The sequence below is a fragment of the Penaeus vannamei genome, chromosome 19, assembly GCF_042767895.1.
Source record: "Penaeus vannamei isolate JL-2024 chromosome 19, ASM4276789v1, whole genome shotgun sequence".
NCBI lineage: Eukaryota > Metazoa > Arthropoda > Malacostraca > Decapoda > Penaeidae > Penaeus > Penaeus vannamei.
Window position 1 is genome coordinate 27771706 of NC_091567.1, and position 12500 is coordinate 27784205.

Sequence of the window (12500 nt, forward strand, 5' to 3'; positions counted from 1 at the left end):
TCCCTAAAAATTAACATTCCATCCCCCTAAAAAATACAATTCCAATCAGCTCATCACCCCCCCCCCCCAAAAAAAAAAAAAAAAAAAAAAAAATCCAGTCAATCCATTCACATCAAAAAGAACATTCCAGCCTGGCCATCACCCCCCCCCCCCAAAAAAAAAAAAAAAAAAAAAAACGAACATTCCCATCACCCCCCCCCCCCCTCATAATGAGCATTCCAATCCGGCCATCCAAATTAAAAATAACAGCTCAATCAGGCCATCCCCATGAAAATGAGCATTCCATTCTGGTCCTCAAAATGAAGCATTCCGTCCAGGTCGCCCTCGCCTCCCAAAAATGAACATTCCTAACAGGTCCTTACCTTAACCCTCCCCCCAGACCACAGCCGTTCTAAAATGAGGCCAACCATAAAAAAATAAATAAACAATAAATAAATAAATAATAAATAAATAAATAATAAAAAATAAAAAATAAACAAATAAAAAATAAAAAATAAACACATATTAAATAATAATAAATAAACAATAAATAAATAACAAATAGATAAAAAATAACAGACAAATAATAAATAAAGAAATAAACAACAAATAGACAAATAAATAACACACAACTAAATAAAAAACAACCGTCCACGCCCACAAACAAGAAGCCACCCCCCCCCCCGTGCATACGTCCAAGAAGCCACCTCCCTTTGCCTCCTTCCCCTGCAACGCCCGACACCGGCATATGTGAATTCCTTCCTCCCTAACAACTCCCCCCTCCCCCGCCCCATCCCCCCCACGCACGCCATTACCCCGGCAACCTATCCTCAACGCACATGCCAGCAGCTCCCCCAGGTAACCCCCCCCCCCTCAAGCCGTGGCCCCCGCCCACCCGTGGCAAAGGCGCCCCCGGCCAGATACGTATTTCAGATAAGGTTATGCTGTTGTTCTTCAGCCGTGACGCGACGGGCGTGATCAATAGCGGCGTTGAGGTGCTCACACCTTTAACGCGTCACGACTCTCTCCCTCCCGGACTCCCTCCCACTCTCTCCCCTCCCTTCCACTCTCTCTCTCTCTCTTCTCCCCTTCCCTCTTTTCATTATTTTCTCTTCTATCCTCACTCTTCCTTCATCTCTATTTCTCTTTGCCTTCCCTCCTCTTTCCCTTCACTCCTCTCATCTCCTTTCCTCTCATCTCCTCCTTCCCTCTCCTCTCCTCCTTCCCCCTTTTCTTCCCTCTCCTCTCCTCCCTCGCCCTCTCTTTCCCTTTCCCTTACTCTTTCCCCCTCACCTTCCCTCCCCCTCTTCTTCCCTCTCCTCTCCTCCTTCCCCCTTCTCTCCTCCCTCCCCCCAAACAAGCCCCCAGTCCTCACTCTCCATCCTGAGGGGGGGAGGGGGGTCCTCCTAAAGGAAGTAGGATTAGGGAAGGGCGAGGGAGGCCGTCCACGCCGTCCGCACGCTGCTCTGTTGCTAGGTTGCTCTAAGGAGGGAAGGCGGGAGAGGGGAGGGGGGGGGGTGACGGGTGTACCTTCTCCTCCCCTCTCCCTAAACTCTATGGTGTTCTGCGGATGTTCTCTCGGTGTTCTTTTATTTTTGCAGGCAGACTGGTCTCTTCTATGGTGTGTTCTTCCTTAAGGTGTGTGAAAGTTCTCTCGGAGCTTAGTTTTGCCACAAGATGCTGTGTTATTTTTTGCCATATACTGGGAGTTGTTCTTTAGAATGCCCGGAGCTCTGTTGTGTTCCAGTATGCTGGGAGCTGTATTGTTCTACAACATGCTTAAAGCCGTGTTGTTCTGTATGCAGAGACTTCTATAGTTCTTCAATATGCGGGGAGTTGTTCTTCATTACGTTAGAAGTTTTGTTTTCAATATGCTATGAGATGTGTTCTTCACTATCCTGATCTGTGTTATTTGTCTCTATGCTGTGAGTTGTGTTACGTTTCAATAAGCAAGGAGCTGCGTTCTTTTTTAATGTTCTGGAAGCGGTATTGTTTTTCAGTATGCATGGAGCTCCGCTGTTCTTCAATACGCTTGCAGCTGTGTCATTCCATATGCTGTGATGGGCTCTCTTGGCTAGCCTATACATGCATATATGTGAGTGTCCGCGCGCGCGCGCTTGTGCGTGCGTGAACATGAGCATGTGCGAGTGCACACAGCCTGCACTTGTTCCTCTGGCCGGGCGACCCGCCCTCCCTTTCATTCCCTGGCAGAGGACGCGTCGCCACCGCGGCCAATTTTTCCTTCCAATCGGCCCCGTGCGAGAGACAACAGCCGCCATTCACCGCCCTTAACCTCGCGCTGGTTCTTCATCCCGGGCGGCTATTGACCCGCGATTCCCTCCGGTTCTCCTGCCGCCGGAGCGTGTTTGCTCGCGATGATGAGCGGTTCGGACCCCGGGGGAGCTCTCGCCGCCGCCCTCCCACCTGGGCTCGCCGGCGCTCGGGTCTTCGCGGAAGGAGGGGGCGGGAGGGGGAAGGGGGGAAGGGGAGGGGAGGGGGGAGAAAGGAGAGGAGGGCCAGGAAAGAAAAGAGAGGAAAGGAAGGCAGGGAAAGAGAAGAGAGGAAGGGAGGACCAGGAAAGAAAAGAAAGGAAGAGATCGGCACGAAGGGGGGGGGGGTAAAGGAGGAAGGGAAGGGAAAGTGTGATGTTCCTTTTTATACAGCTAGTTTGATATAATTCTTTTCGTGATCAAAAAATACAGTTATTACTATAATTGCGTACATTATTATTATTTCTCTTATCTAATATAATCATCATAGATATTAGTAACCACTTTCTCCCTCCTATTCCTTACTCCTTTTTCACTTTCTCCAATTCATCCTATCTCCCCTTCCCTCCTCATCCCCGTTCCTCGTTCCTCTCCTCTTCCTACGACACGAACCGGATTTACATTTCAAACGGAGTGTTTATCTCCCCCGGCGCGCCCGCCGCCATCTGGACAGACTCCCGACAACGCGGTGCCACAGATCGCGAGCTCAAGACACATCTTCCGCCTGAACCTGCAACGCGCACCGTCCCGACACACCGACATATACGTACGAACGATCCCGACAAGTAAGGCACTCGAACCTGACACCCACACCTGAGATGGGCCCCCAAATGGCACCTCTTAGCACACTCCCGTGCCCTTCCACCGCGACACTCTAGAGGCACACCCTTTTCTGGCACCATTAGGAGCCCCCCCCCCCGCCCCCCTCTCCCTCCTCCGTCCCTGGCACACTGGCCCAATCCTAGCTACCTGGGCAGACCGGGCCACCCGCGGTCACACCGTCACATGATGGCTGTATTGATCTCGCACAAGGAGGCTGCTGCCATACCCCCCTCTTCTCTGTCCCCCTTCCCCTTTTCCTCGCCCCTCCACCTCCCTCCACGAACCCCTCCCTCCCTCCCCACCCCCTAACCTCTTCGGTAGAGACCACCTTCTAAAATTGTCTGAATCACGACCATAACACAAGCGCGACCTTTTTACAAACACCAACCGCATTTACGACCACCACAACAGGTGCGACCACAGCCACTACCCCCTTCGCCCGCGACCGCAATTACGAGGGCCACGACGACCTCCGCCGTCTTTAGTCACCACGACCACAGCAACGACCGCGAGCACCTCCCCCGGGCCCTCCTGCCCCCGGGCCTAATTGGAGGCGAGCGATACCAGAGATAGCGGCCGGAAGATAAGGGTGGCCGCCTGTAAATAATGACGATCTCATTACGCGGAACAATTTCATCAAACTCCACCTCATTAATGAGCTTACTCTGACGTCAACCATAGTAAGAAGAACAATAATAAAAAGCTAGAATGACATAATATAATAATAATAATAATAACATTGATATAGAGAATATTAATGATGTTGATGGTAATCATAATTATAATAATATAAAAAATAACAATAATTACTATTATCATAACAGCTATACAATAATAATAATAATATCGTCAGTAGCAGGAGTAACAACAACAATAATAATGATACTACTACTACTACTACTACTACTACTACTACTACTACTACTACTACTACTACTACTACTACTACTAATAATAATAATAATAATAGCAACAACAACAATAACAATATAAAACAACTTTAATAACAATAATATCGATAAAACAATAATAACAACAACAATAAAAACAATAATAACTGCAGCAATAAATATTGCAACAACAACAATAAACGTAATGATGTTAAAAATGCTGACGCTAAAATGTATATATAATGAAAAAAAAAGATGACTGTCGGTGATTAGGTAACGTAAGAATATCATCAATAACAATATATATGCTAAAAAATACCCTAAGTAGCAAAAAATGATTCAATAAAAATTATAAAAAAATAAACAAAATATAAATAAATCAGCCTTAATTAAGCTAACGGATAACACAGACAACGACGGAGAACGAAGAGCCAAAAAGAAATAACAAGTACACAAAAAGTAAACAACAGGCAAAGAAAAAAAAACAGGAAAAGAAAAAAAAGAAAAAAAAAACAGGAAAAGGAAAAAAACAACAGCTAAAGCAAAGAAAAGCGAAGAAAACAAACGCAACGAAAAGCGAAAACACAAACAAAACAAACTTTGATAAGCAAAAAAAAAAAAAATAATAAATAAATAACAAATAAAGAAAAGAAGGAAAAAATGGAATTGCATAAATGACAAAGAAAAGAAGGAAAATAAAAATAAAAAACAGAGACAGGGAAAATAAAAAAACAAAAAACAGACAAAAAAGAAGGAAAAACAAAATAAAAAACACAGACAGGGAAAATCAAAAGACAAAAAACAGACAAACAAAGAAGGAAAAATAAAACAAAAAACAGACAAAGACCAGGAAAACTAAAATGTAAAATAAAAACAGGCGAATAAAAGACAATAAAAAAGACAAAGAAAAGACAATAAAAACAACCGAAGAAAAGACAAGAAAAAGGAGACAAAGGAAAGACAAAAAACAAAGAAAAGACAAGAAAAACAGAAAAGATAAGAAAAAACAGACAAAGAAAAGAAAAGAAAACAACAGAAAATGAAGACAAGAAAAAAACAGACGAAGAAAAGACAGGCAAAAGAGGCAAAGATAAGACAAGAAACAAAAACAGACACAGAAAAGACATGAAAAAAAAACAAAGAAAAGAAAAGACAAACGACAGAAAATGAAAAGACAAGAAAAATAACAGATAATGAAAAGACAAGAAAAACAGACAAGAAAAACAGATAGAGAAAAGACAAGAAAAATAACAGATAATGAAAAGACAAGAAAAACAGACAGAGAAAAGACAAGAAAAAACAAAGAAAAACAAAGACAACAGGACAAAAGATGAATTGGGGGAGGTGGAGTGAGAGTGACGAGTCGAGTGACAACCGTAGACTCACGCGGAGGGGGGGGAGGGGGGGCGACGAGGGGGTAAGGGGCAAGAGGTAAAAAATCAATAGTATCAAGCGATGTCCTCCGTGACCTTCCCCATTACCCATTGCGCCCCCTCCTCCACCCACTCCTCAATCCTTAATCCTCCAATCTCTGATCCTATTCTACACCCCTACCACACATATCCCTCCCCTATTCTACCTATAAATCCAGCCCCGCAGACACACCTAAAATCCTATACTCAACCCCTCCACCCTTTCGACCCCACTATGGCCCCCTACACACCTCCGACCCCACTTTGGCCTTCCGAAACAACTCCAACCTCAATCTAGTACCACTGTTCCAAACCTCCAACCCCACACAAGGCCCTCCCACACCCCCGACCTTAGTCTACACCCCACAACTCCGACCTCACTCTTGTTCCCCAACACAGTCACACCTCCGACCTCTCTCTTTCCCTCCCCACACACCACCGACCCCAATCTGCTTCTCCCTTTAAACTGTGTGCCCCCACCTCCATTTTTCAGCTCCCGAGAGTGAGAGTGAGAGAGAGAGTGAGAGAGAGTGAGAAAGAGAGAGAGAGAGAGAGAGAGAGAGAGAGAGAGAGAGAGAGAGAGAGAGAGAGAGAGAGAGAGAGAGAGAGAGAGAGAGAGAGAGAGAGAGAAGGGGAGGGAGCGAGAAGAGGGGGAGGGATAAGCGAGAGGGGGGAGGGAGGGAGGGAGGGAGGGAGGGAGTGGAGGGAGGAGAGAGGAGGGAGAGAGGGTGTAAGAGAGAGAGAGAGAGAGAGAGAGAGAGAGAGAGAGAGAGAGAGAGAGAGAGAGAGAGAGAGAGACAGAGAGAGAGAGAGAGAGAGAGAGAGAGAGAGAGAGGGGGCGGGGAGGGGAGGGAGCGAGAGAGAGAGAGAGAGAGAGAGAGAGATAGAGATAGAGATAGATAGATAGATAGGGGGATAGATAGAGTAGATAGATAGAGAGAGAGAGAGAGAGAGAGAGAGAGAGAGAGATGGGGGGGGGCGAGAAAGAAGAGCGAGAGAGAGGGGGGGAGGGAGAGCGAGAGGAAGAAGGGGGAGAGGGAGTGCGAGAGAGTGGGGGGAGGGAGTGCGAGAGAGAGGGAGGGAGGGAGTGCGAGAGTGCGAGAGAGAGGGAGGGAGGGGGAGAGGGAGTGGGGGGGAGAGAGAGAGAGAGAGAGAGAGAGAGAGAGAGAGAGAGAGAGAGAGAGCGAGAGAGAGAGAGAGAGAGAGAGAGAGAGAGAGAGAGAGAGAGAGAGAATGTTTTAAGATTTTTTAAAGACAGTTTTAATTCAATTTGTTACAATGGATATCCTTTACTGTGACATACTATGTTTTATTTTGCTTCCAAATCTCCCCCTGTGTGCAAGGGATGGCTGGGGTTGCCATCCACTGGCCGCACGCGGGGTTGAACGCAGGTCGGCAAGATTGCTAGACTAACACGCTTACCGCTGCGCCAGCACAACGTTCTTGAAGTTACTTATCCACAATGGATATTACAAATTATATGGGCACATTTGCAATAAAAGAAACGTAGCTTAGCCTTTCGAGACCGAATCTCTCTTGAGAAGACAGAACTCTTAACAAAAAGTATTTATAATGATCTGGGTCGAGTTAGTCCATTAAATTGATGGGGACCCAGAACAAACATAAGCCAGCAACCAATGCATTTGCATTTGTTTAAAAAATGCATTGTCTGAAACAAATTAGAGAACAAACCATAAATAACATTTGCAGACGAAAAAACACGAATAAAATATAAAAAATGCGTGTAAAAGTCAAACAAAAAGTGATATACAATATATACAAAACAATTCTACTATGGTACATGACGCAACTTTGCTTAATGCCTTTGCTGGGTGTTTATGGTCGGGCTTAAACTACAGTCAACTTTAACTCACAGAAATTTCGGGTAGTAAGTGCGTTTGATAATCTTACAGTTAATCCTGGTAGGATATGAGGCATCTCTTTTTGATGAAATTCAACGAAGCTTTTTTCGGTGTTTAAATTTAGTTTAGTACAGAGTACCCAACAACGAACTTGCCTCGGAATGTGGTTGGTATTGATGATCAATTAAAGTTAGGAAAAGGAAAAGTGCAAGGTGGAATCATCAGCAGATAAAGTAAAGTTATAAAGATAGGAAAGGCCTATAAAATAATTCGTATACAATGAGAAACGCTAGGGAACACTCACAGAACCTTGCCGTATTCCGTTTAACACTTGAGATGTGGAAGAGGAACGTTTGCCATATGATAGAGGAACGTTTGCCGTATGATACATCCTGCATTAAACCAGCTGTGGACGTAATCTTGAATACCAAAAAGGAGAATTCTGTAGCGCACCGTCTCAAACACATTGCTAAAGTCTAAAAACATATAAATACCAATTATCCATGCATCGCCACATAACTGTAGTACTAAGTTTATGAAATCCAAAAGAGCAGATTGAATGGAATTACCGTCGACACGGCTAAATTGGGAAGGCGTTATGACGTCATCGTGTCTGCAGCGTTATAACAGTCTTAATACTAATTTCTAACTAAGCTTAACTGATAACATGGATACGGAGTGGTAGTCACAACTCTGTCGCTAATATTCCTTGTGATCATAGTCGTGTGGTCTTACGGTCTTGGACAGTGTTCAGCACCGCCAAGATTCCGAAGTAAATTGTTATTTTTAAGCGTATACTTTCGTTTTGAATTTCGGATAGTGGTTGGTGGTCACCCATTTCCTGAGAAGAAAGTTTCACTGTATGTCGAGCGATACTTTGCATATTTTCTTTGGAATTTATTCTTTTGGATAGAGAGAGAGAGGTCATAAGGAAAAGGAAAGAGGGGGATAAAGGGAGGAGAGACAGCGATGAAGGAATGAGAAAGAGGGAGGGAGGAGCGAGAGGTTACGTATTCATAAGTAATACATAATCTAACAAGTGTTCAAAACATGTCACAGAAAGCGAGGGAGAGAGGGAGGGAGGGAAGGAGGGAAGGAGGGAAAGAGTAGAGTAAAGGGGAAAGGGTAGAGTAAAGGAGAGAGAGAGAGAGAGAGAGAGAGATGATAGAGAGAGAGAGAGACGATAGAGAGAGAGAGAGACGAGAGAGAGAGAGAGAGACGATAGAGAGAGAGAGAAAGAACGATAAACAGACTACCAGATGCAGACAGAAAGAGATACAAAGCGCAAGAGAGAAAACACAACTCCCCCCTCCCCCCTCTCCCCACCACGAGCCGCCACCCCAACCGAAGCCCCGCCCCCCCCCCCCCCCTCCCCCCTCCCCCAAGGCCAAATATAGCAAGGCGAGTGTATCGAGTGGCCCCGAAAGGTCACACCGGCCACCAGGTGTAATAGCCCCACGTTATAACAACCCTGAGGCGTCGGAAGTATAACAGGTGATATAACCCGTTGAAAAGACATCGTCCCGACATCTATAACCCTCGATATAACGTCAAATACATTCTGAACCACATATCTATCACAAGAAATAAAAAAACAACAACACAGAAACACCATAATCTATGATAAGACATCGATATATCCAACATCAATAACAATATCTATCACAAGAAAAAAAAAACACGTCAAATACATCCTGAACCAAATATATAACAGGGGAAAAAAAGAAACACCGTAATCCATGATGAGACCTCGACATATCCTCCACCAGCGACAACAATTTCCACCCATCTTGAAACCAGAAAGCAAGACACCGGAGCAGATGACACCCATGTACTCGCGTGCAGGGAGAGCGTGTCGATACTGACGCACAACGAGTGGCAACGACGCGGGCACCAGGCATAAAACATGAAAAAGATACACGTGAACGAAAGGAATTAGAACTTGTAAGACGGGAAACGATAATTCACCCGAGATCCATTGTTTGTTTCGGTTCACGTCAACACTCCTTCACTTACATACATACATACCAATATACATGCACTGCATATATAACTAAATTATACGTGCATAGACAGGCAAATACAAATAGATCTCTACAGACAGACACACACGAACTATATTCACCGAAAAAACTAAACGTCGAGCGTAGCCCTTAATACCATCGACCACAGAGCCAAAAGACAAAACAAAAATCCAAAACGTAAAAAAAACGAAAGAGATAAAGAGGCGAATAAACAGGACATTAAGAAGCACAATAGGTAACTAACAAGGCAGTGTTCTTCCTCCTCCCCCTCCCCCCGCTCCTCCACCCCTGACCCGCCTGACCTTCCTTCCCCGCAGGTAAAGGTCAGAGGTGAGGCGAGATGACGTCCGAGGCGCGCGTCAGTGAAGCAAATTACCTTTTTTTTTACGAGTGAGCGTGTGTGAGTTTGCACAACCCTCGCCAGCCCGCCGCCACTCGCGCGAACACACAGCTCCTTTCTACCAACTCAATTTTTATCGATTCCGCCACGAACGGTGACTCCCGAGCTAAAAAAAAAGGAAAAGGAAAAAAGAAAAAGAAAGAAGAAGAAGAGAAGAAGAAGTAGAAGAAGAAGAAGAAGAAGAAACGGCCAGTGAGGAATATCCCTCGGGTCCTATGCATCAGGACTGGACCCGGGATAGGGGCTGCACTCACCACATTCGGAGGTGCTCCCAGTATGCACGTCGTTGATACACCAGCTAGAATATTCTTATAATTTCACAAAGCAAATGTTAAGGTTCTTACCTATCAGTAAAACGAAACCAGGAATCAAAACGTTTTCTAAAATGAATAAAACAGTTTATATTCCTCTCTACTTATGACGTAGGTTTGATAAATGCCAAAATGAAAAAAAAACGAAAAAAAACATGCTCGTTTAACTATTCCAAAGGTAGAAGAAATGTTCGAGGGGCAACAAAACTCAAGTAAAGGAAACAAGGTCACATCCGTTGTCTATATATTACCGCCTAAAATATAACATAAATGACTAGAAAAGACACCACAAAATGCATAAAGAAATTAGCCTCAAAATCACCATTCTAACTCTGATATATAAAATAATACGCTAAAAGTAAAGAGCTAAAATCAGATAATCTCTTCCCATGCAAAGAACCAAACAATACGATAAACAGATGAAGATCACGACACGCTAAAATAACAGCTAAGCTTCACAAATGGACGACGCAAGAAGCTCTAACTTATCTAAATCACTGTTAAGACACATGCCACCTAAGTGCTCCGTAAAGATGAACCGCTGCAGTGAAGCCTCGTTTTAAATCGAGTTACAACCATGTCATTGGAGGCGTGACACCCATACGAAACAAGGAGGCGAGGGCAAGAGAGAGAGAGAACGTGAGTGCCTGCATGAGTGCCTGCGTGTGCCGGTTAGTCTTGTACACGGCAAACTCTACGACAATTAACTAGGCAACCAGGGAGCGCCCTGTCTGCTTGCTCGCTCGTTCTCTCACTCTCACTCTCATTCCCTCTCTCTCTCTCACTCTCATTTCTCCTCTCTCTCTCACTCTCATCCCCCCCCTCTCATTTCCTCTCTCACTCTCATTCCCTCTCTCTCTCACTCTCATTTCTCCTCTCTCTCTCTCTCTCTCTCTCTCTCTCTCTCTCTCTCTCTCTCTCTCTCTCTCTCTCTCTCTCTCTCTCTCTCTCTCTCTCTCTCTCTCTCTCTCTCTTTAAACCGGGCTGCCGGCGAGCCAGCCTGCATACGCCCTGCTCTAGACAACCGGGCCGTATTATTCGAGCGCAGGTATAATGCAGCTAAAGCAAGCATTAACTCCTTCACTCCCCCCCCCATCGCCATCCTCCACATCCAGGTGGCACTGCGCGTGTGACAGGGAGAGGGGGAGGCGGGAAGGGCGGGAGGGGGGAAGGAGGGGAGGGAGGAAGGAGGGGAAGGGGGAAGGAGGGGAGGGGGGAAGGAGGGGAGGCGGGGAGGGAGGGGAGGCGGGGAGGGAGGGGAGGCGGGGAGGGAGGGAGTGAGGGATGGAGGGGGAGGAGGGGAGGGAGGTGGAAGTATCCTGGGACCTTCAGGGTCGTTCGCCGTTTTAAGCTATTTTGCACATGACAATCCTCTTTACTATTATATGCATATGTTTTCCATTTTTTTCCTGTGTTTACCTTTTTGACCCCTTTTTTCCAAACCTTCGAATCACATTTTTCCTCTTACCCATTTTTTCCTAACTCCGTTTTAGACAGATGTTTCTAACTGATACTCGACGTTGCAAAAAAAAAAAAAAAAAAAAAAAAAAAAAAAAAAAAAAAAAAAAATATATATATATATATATATATATATATATATATATATATATATATATATATAGATATATATATATATATATATATCACCTTTCCAATTGAGAATCAAGAGTGCACTGCAAACAAAATAAAACATGCCTCTTACCAATGTGGGCGGAAGGGAGGATGGCAATATACGGGAATATACGAAAGAGAAGAGGCAGAGAAAGGGACAAACAAAACAAAAAAAAAAAAAACGTAAGACATAAGACACACAAGCTCACGTTAGCAAACGCGCGCACACACACACACACACACACACACACACACACACACACACACACACACACACACACACACACGACAATCACAAACACAGACACACACAATACTCACACAAACACGCACAATAATCACAAACACACAGACACACACACACACACATAAATACACAAGAAAGAAAGAAAAAACATACAATACACAATCACACAGTTATATGTACATGTATCCTCTTGCGCTAACAAATAAACTGTGACACTCTTTTGCTTCGGGGTTCCAGCGTATGACGTCAGCATGTTGCATCACTCATAAAAGGAAAAATGACAATGGAATAACTTTTTTTTTACACATTTTCAACAATAATATGTAATGGAAACTGACACAGGGCTCTCGCAAAATTAACATGGTTAATCCTATCATGTTGAATATTAACAATCGAATATAAAACGACAGTATGTCTACATATATACTGATAAAAAATACCGTAAAATTATGCATCTAAAATTGATAAACAAAGTATCAATATTACGGGGAATATCCCACGTGCAATTCTTCAACACGATACCATCAACTTTCAAACGAGACACCACTTGACATGATACAACACAGTGCACTACGCAACTCTTTCACACGATACCATGTCACGTCAACTAATCATACCGATAAGACGTTCTTTGCCAAGCGCCCCTCTCATTTTGCTAAAAAACACCATTAC

General features: G+C 44.4%; 1 protein-coding gene across 5 annotated transcripts in view; it reads right to left on the reverse strand.

The window, feature by feature from the left end:
• The window catches only part of LOC113801211 (SNF-related serine/threonine-protein kinase), a 235311-nt gene that overhangs the window by 39638 nt on the left and 183173 nt on the right, over positions 1-12500 (reverse strand). The window lies entirely within an intron of this gene.